This window comes from Vigna unguiculata, chromosome 3 (assembly GCF_037176805.1).
Source record: "Vigna unguiculata cultivar grain cowpea cultivar isolate G323 ecotype 2 chromosome 3, ASM3717680v1, whole genome shotgun sequence".
NCBI lineage: Eukaryota > Viridiplantae > Streptophyta > Magnoliopsida > Fabales > Fabaceae > Vigna > Vigna unguiculata.
In genome coordinates this window covers 4,939,441-4,947,151 of record NC_140794.1, presented here as the reverse complement: position 1 = coordinate 4,947,151, position 7,711 = coordinate 4,939,441, and positions in this window count along the sequence as shown.

Genomic DNA, 7,711 nt, shown 5'->3' with positions numbered 1-7,711 from the left:
CTGATTGACAGGTTGATTTAGAAAAAGTTCGAAACAGTATTTGAAAGGGTTGGAATACAAAACGTTTTGTAAACGAAATGGTTTTGATGGAGTAAACGGTGATTGGAAAAATGTGAAGAACTCTTTGAAAAATGTCCGAATAAAAACAAAAATTGGGTAAAAATAAAGAGATTTGGTGATACAGTGCATTATTAAAAAATACCATTAACGAAAAAAAATGACACAAACAGAGTTTAAGGTAGAAAAATGAAGAAGATGAAGGATTTGCTTATAGGTGGAAAAATATAGATAAATTGGTAAAGAAAAATGTATTTTGATACAAATTACTTACCAATTAAGTTGTACAGCGAAAAAGACTCGTGCATGACTTTGAAATCTTGATTTGAAGCCTGTATCCAGAAGAAAAACAGTTAGATCAAGGTAGATAAACGAAAAAAATAGTTAGATTAACTCTTTTTGGTGTAGAACTTTGAAAAAATATAGTGTATGATGAACTCTTTGAAAAATGTCCAAATAAAAACGTAAATCGGGTAACAATAAAGAGATCTACTGATATAATGCATTATTAAAAAAATACCATGAACGAAAAAAAAATGACACCAAGAGAGTTGAAGGTAGAAGAATGAAGAAGATGAACGGGTTGCTTGTAAAAGGTGGAAAAATACAGATAAATTGGTAAATAAAAAGGTAGATTTTGATACAAATTACTTACCAGTTAAGTTGTACAGCGAAAAAGACTCTTGAATCAGTTTGAAATCTTGATTTGAAGCATGTAAACAGAAGAAAAATATAAGAAACAGCTAGATCAAAGTACATAAACGGCAAAAATAGTTAGATAAAAAGTTTTTATAAAACTGATGTTAAATCTGTCGCAGTGAACCATATTAGACATGTAGTAACCCTAGAAAATACCATCATCGGAAAAAAAGTTTAGATCTGAGAAAATAAAAGAAGAATATGAGTTGTTCGCTTGAGAAAGGTCAAAATGAAAACGAAATCTGCGTAATAAAACCATATGTCGCAGTGAACCATATTAGTCCTGTACAAAAACGAAACAAATAGTTAGATCTAACAAAATATAAGAAGAAAATGAGTTGTTCGGTTGAGAAAACTCAAAATAAAATTGACTTATGGGTTTAAACCTGTAAAAAAATGCATGAAAAAGTTAGATCTGACAAAATATAAGAAGAAAAAAATAGATGTTCGCTTGAGAAAAATCAAAATAAAAACGACTTCTAGGTTTAAACCTGTAAAAAAACGCATGAAAAAGATAGATCTGACAAAAAATAAGAAGAAAATGAGTTGTTCGCTTTAGAAAACTCAAAATAAAATCGACTTATATGTTCTTACCTGTAAAAAAGCGCATGAAAAAGTTAGATCTGACAAAATATAAGAAGAAAATGAGTTGTTCGCTTGAGAAACTCGAAATAAAATCGACTTCTGGGTTCTTACCTGTAAAAAAACGCATGAAAAAGTTAGATCTGACAAAATATAAGAAGAAAATGAGATGCTTGCTTGAGAAAAATCAAAATAAATACGACTTCTGGGTTTAAACCTCTGAAAAACGAATGAAAAAGATAAATCTGACAAAAAATAAGAAGAAATGAGTTGTTCGGTTGAGAAAACTCTAAATAAAATCGACTTCTGGTTTTAAACCTATAAAAAAACGCATCAAAAAGTTAGATATCAGAAAATATAAGAAGAAGATGAGTTGTTCGGTTGAGAAAACTCAAAATAAATTCGACTTCTGGATTAAAACCTGTAAAAAAAACGCATGAAAAAGTTAGATCTCACAAAATATAAGAAAATGAGTTGTTCGGTTGAGAAAACTCAAAATAAAATCGACTTCTGGGGTTAAACCTGTAAAAAAAGGCATGAGAAGGTTAGATCTGAAAAAATATAAGAACAAAAATAGGCGTTAGATTCACAAAAATCAAAATAAAAACGACTTCTGGGTTTAAACCTGTAAAAAAATGCTTGAAAAAGTTAGATCTGAAAAAATATAAGAAGATGAACGGTTTGCTTGCTTGAGAAAGGTGATATATTCAGATCTTCTCATTTGAAACAGCTGAAAAGAGGAAGATGAAGAGGTGTTGTCTGTGCGTGAGAAAAACAGAGAAAAGAGGAAGGTTGAGAAGAAGCTGAAGAGTGTACACTGGGAAAGACAGGAGAAGAAAAGAGAGAGAGAGAGAAACGAAGAGTGTAGACTGGGAAAGACGGAAGAAGAAAAGAGAGAGAGAAACTTTTTGAACCTCATAATTTGAACATTTTGAATTTTTTTTTAAAAGCTGTAAATTCTGGTTGATTGACACGTTAGCAAATTTACCTTTTGTAGAATGAAAAATTTGAATTCAAGTAGATCAGATATATTATTTTATAGAGAAAGTTTCCATTTGTTAGTTTAGAATTGTATATAGTATTAGATATATATATATATATATATATATATATATATATATATATATATATATATATATATATATATATATAACACTCAATTGATGCTATTTGTAAAGTTTATGGAATAAAATGATCATTCAAAAGTTTTGGTAGATGAAAGATAAGGAGGGAATGAATTTGTTGAAATTTTAGAAATAGAGGATTACTTAACTGCAAAAAAAAATTGGAAGACTAAAATGAAATGCAATCTAAATTAAAAATGTAATCAAAGTTTTATAAGATAAAGTTGAATTCTCATTTAAAATGTTTTCTCACATTTTTTTCTTAAAAAAAATATTCCTAGATCAGAAGAGGTATTTTTATTTGGGCCTTTACTTCTGCCATTAAAATAGGCCTTTCTTGATTTTTTTTTTACACGAAGTGTCTAAGAATATAAATGAATTGTTTCTTCTTGCACCTCCATAAGATTTTAAGAAGCTTCTAAATTACAAATATTTGAAACATTTTTGAATAAATGTATTTTGAAATGAAATTGTAAAATGAAAATTATTTTTTTAACTATTTGGATTCATTATTTTAGAATATAATATATTAAATTTTTTTATTATTAAATAATACTTCTCGAATAATTTACAACATATTTCAAAGTATTCTTTCTAGAGAGTTAGATCCAAAAGTTTAGTGATAGCTTTATAACAAATGAATAAATGGCACATATTTGTGTTATTCAATTAAAATTTTATGCTCTTTTTCTTCTTCCTTGTAACCATCCAACGTGTTATGAATGACACGTTTTTAAACATTTGGAAAGTTTTAGATTTTACTTTCACGAAAGAAAATCTAAAGCATACTTTAAAGGATTATTCTATAATTTTAAGTTTTACGGTAGGATATTAAATTAATTTAAAATAACTAAAAATCAATTTTATATTATCCATTATAGATTCTTCATTTCAAAATATATTTTATAATATTTTTTTGCAACATATTTGATTTTTTTAATGTGTTTTTCAAAAGAACATAAAGATTAAAAAAATGATTTTCTCTATTATAATACAGTGGAGGCTGCTGAAAAAACAAATATGGACGTTGTAGGATGTTATGTAGGTTACGAATTTCAATAACAATGACGAAAATAGTAATAATAAACTTATGAATAGGATGTTAAAAGAGTTAAATTAAATTATGCAAAATCTGAATTAGGATGTTGAAAATCAGAATTATATATAACATGATCGGACTAATCCATTTCATATTTAAAATAGTTTTTACAAAATATAATTTCACAGTAAAAAATGTAAAAACACAACTATTGATTAACAATACACGTCTGTAAACAAAAAAAAAAAAAAACTTTCTCAATGGATGATAAGGTTCAATATAGAATATGCTTATAAATTATTTTTAATTTCTGTCAATGAACTATAAAAATTTATTATAACAGAATTCAATATTAGGAACTTTTTTGACGGGGAAAAAACCTTGAACATTTTCAATCTGAACTAGAGTGTTTTTTAGTGAATTAATTCTACATTTTAAAGATTCTGAATGGAGCTGCATTCATATTATGGAAACCGTTTTAATAATGAAAATTTACAGCTAAATTGATTTTTAATCATTAAAAACATAATCAAAAGTTCACCTAGAATAATATATGTTTTTTTTTTTTTAAAATAGAGAATGATTATGTGCATTAATTTTGTTTGGTTAAATATGTTTTTAGTCTCTTAATTTTCAGTAAATTTTAAAATTAGTCTATTTCGAAACTTTAGACAAATTTAGTCTTTCATTTTTTGAAATACGTGAATTTAGTTATTTTAATCAAATTTTGTTAGATCTTCGTATATATTTCAATATTGTATTTGAGTTATTTATACTATTTGACACATTTTTGCTTTAATGTTAAGTCAAATACTATTATAAAACGCGCTTAAAATGTCAAATAAACTTAACAAAATTTGATTAAAATGATTAAATTTACGTATTTCAAAAGATAAAAGACAAAATTAATATAAAGTTTTAAAATAGATTAATTCTAAAATTTGTTGTAAATTAAGAGAGAAAAAAACATATTTAATGCATAAGGTACACCCACTAGCACTTGTTTCCACCCATATTAATGATTTTTTTAAGTTAACTCAATTATTCACCTTTTCAGGTATTTAATGTAAACAAAATAGTACTTGCAGTGATGGCCCAAATAACTTTATCCCTCTTTCTTTATTCATCTACCAAAAAAATAGGCCTTCAAGCAGTAAAGACCAATTAATTAGCTCTTTCAAAGTGTGTTCTTTGTTTGAAATTACTTTTTGACATTTTTTTTCCAACCTTTTGTTATCTTACAACAAATAAGAAAAACTACTAAAAATAACAAATAATTTATTGGAAATAAAACTCACCAAAAGGGGCCACGTTTCATAAACTTTAGCAAATCACAAAAAAAAGTAAAAAAGAAAAGAAAAAGAAATACTAAATAGAGTTTTGCTAACATTTCTATTTATTTATTTTGTGAAATTAAAAATGCTTCAAGGTTATAGGACTTGTTTTTCTTGAAGATTAAATTCCTTCCACGTTTTCTTTTATTTGACCAAAAAAAATCTTTCATCACTCTCTTTCTGTCCATCTCTTTCAATCCTTGCTCTGAAACGATGTGTATCTGTATTTTAGCAACGAAATTTAATTGTTGATATTAAAGATGATGATAATAGGTTAAGTACGGATAGGATTTAATTGTGTTTTATCTTAAAAACTTTGCTCTATTATCTATTTCATTACTTGTCAGAAATTCATAAAAAAAAAAATATTCCTGAATTTTTTATGTCAACAAATATTAATGATACTTACAGATATTCTTGTATATATTATTTTTAATTTTAAATAAAATTATTTAAAAATAAATGTTTAATATATAAATTTATATAAAAAAAAATTTTAAAATACAATTCAAATAAAATGTACAGTAAAGAATTAATGCAAATCAATTGAGTTTCCCTAAAGAACAAATTTAAACTAATTACAATAAAATCTAAATTTTAAAAAATTAATTTTTAAAAATAATTTCAATTTTATAATTTTAAATAAAAATATATAAAATCAAACTTTAAGTAGTTGTTTACAAATTATTATTCTTCACTGGTAAATTTATTTTTATATATTTAAAATTTAAATAAAATTAGCTAATAATTATTAATAAATAATAAGTATATATAGGTTAGATACCATATCATCAATATTTATCTTATCATAAATTTAAGAATATATGTTATTTTAAATCTATTACAAAATTATAGCAAGAATTGTGTTGTCTCTCTTAATTAATATATTTGGAAAGAAATAAGGATCATTGAAATTATCTTGTAAAATATATCTTGAAAAAAAAAAAGTCAAAGTTAGCCAGCTTGCCAACCCGTTAGTTCATTGGTCGGGTTAAACAATTCAACCCGTTTTGGTTTGTTGGGTTAGTCTAATCCGTCCCATTTAGAGTAGGCTAGATTCGGATCCGGTTAAAATGAACTAGACTGACTTGTTTTGACACTATTATTTTCGTTCTTCCTCTTGAGTAGGTTTAAGTGACATATGCATGTATTTTTTTAGTGCACTTTTGAACACATTAGTATTTAAGGATGTTTAGCTGAATTAAAATTGTATTGATTTTTCTTTTATCATTATTAGGCTTTACTAAATAAGCTATATTCACTGCAATTATTAGTTTCATATTATTGTTTTTTTTTAATTTCTATTTTAAACAATATAGTATGAAAGTCTTGATTGGCCTATCATATAATTTCATACCATGAATTAAGTCAACAAATTAAATTGATGACGATAAAACATTAATAATTAAAGAATTGATTAAAATTTCATTTATATATTTATACTTTTATTTAAGCTTAAGATTGAAAATGTTTTTAAAGATATTATAGTTTTGAAAGCCTATACTATATAGTACAACTTATTTAATTTCTCATTTTTTAATTATTAAATGTAATCATGTTAGAGATATTACATATCTCTTGATTTTAATTATATTGATGGAGATATAATATATTTTATTTTTCTTCATTATTATAAAATATTATGTATTATGATGATATCTTAAGTTTAACTTTTTCCTCTATATCATGAGATATTGTATACTCTATTTATTAAAGAAGTTTCTAATAGATCAATATAAAAAGTAAAAAAGCTATATGAATTATTTTCAATCAAACACCTCTTATACATATTTTTTCTTTTTTTCTTCTGTGACTTATACATTTCTAATAACTCACACTAATATTATATTATATACTTTTATTATTTGAATTTATATTTACAAAATTTATTTTTGAAAATATTAGTTAAAATTAAAAAAAATGAAAGAAACTATAGGTATAAAAGATTTGGTGTATACTTTTTACATGGATAAACCTATACTATCACGTAACATGACAAATTTTTTTAAAAAGAACAAGGATAGAAATTATATCTACCTGTATTTACTGTCATCCATGGTGCTCATGATTGTTAGAGTATATAATAATGAAAGTTTTTCAAAAATATACAATAAAATAATAGTTGGTCAAATTAATTATGTTAAGTTGAAAAAGGTTACGGTGTGAATAATGCACAATGGAAAAAGGTAAGAAAAATAAATAAAACTATATCAGATATACTTAGTATCAGGATTTATGGATACTTCTATTTATATATTTTTTTCGTCTTACTTTTTGTAGTAGTGATGGTTCTTATGTATTTTAAAGTACTAAACTTTTAATCTAAGGAATTTTTAAATTTTATCAGTTTTTATCTCTTTTATATTATACTTGTTTGATACAATTATTAAGTGAAACACATTTCGGTACCACGCTATAAACAAACAACATTATATATAACGTCATAATACTTATTTTAACATTGTTACGTTATGAATTATTCTATTTACATATTTTCCGTCTTTACTTATTTTTACGTCGGTAAAACTTTCAACTTTGAATTCATAACATTTAGATAATCCTAACTACAATAACTTTTTATATTATAAGAAAATTTTCTTATAAATATGTAGAAAAAGATTTTTTTTTATTTTTTTCTAAAATTTTTTATTAACAATTAATTTTTTTATAAAGTTATATAACTTGTGAGTATTTTTTACAGGAAATTATTTTATGTAAAATATTTGGCAGAAAATATTAATAACAAATTTTTATATCTTTTTTTATAATAAAATTTGTAAGTATTTTAAAAGAAAAATTAAAAAAAAAATTGATAAAAAATAAGATTTTTTAATAGTAAATTAAAGATCCTGTCATATATTATTTTAAAAGAAAAG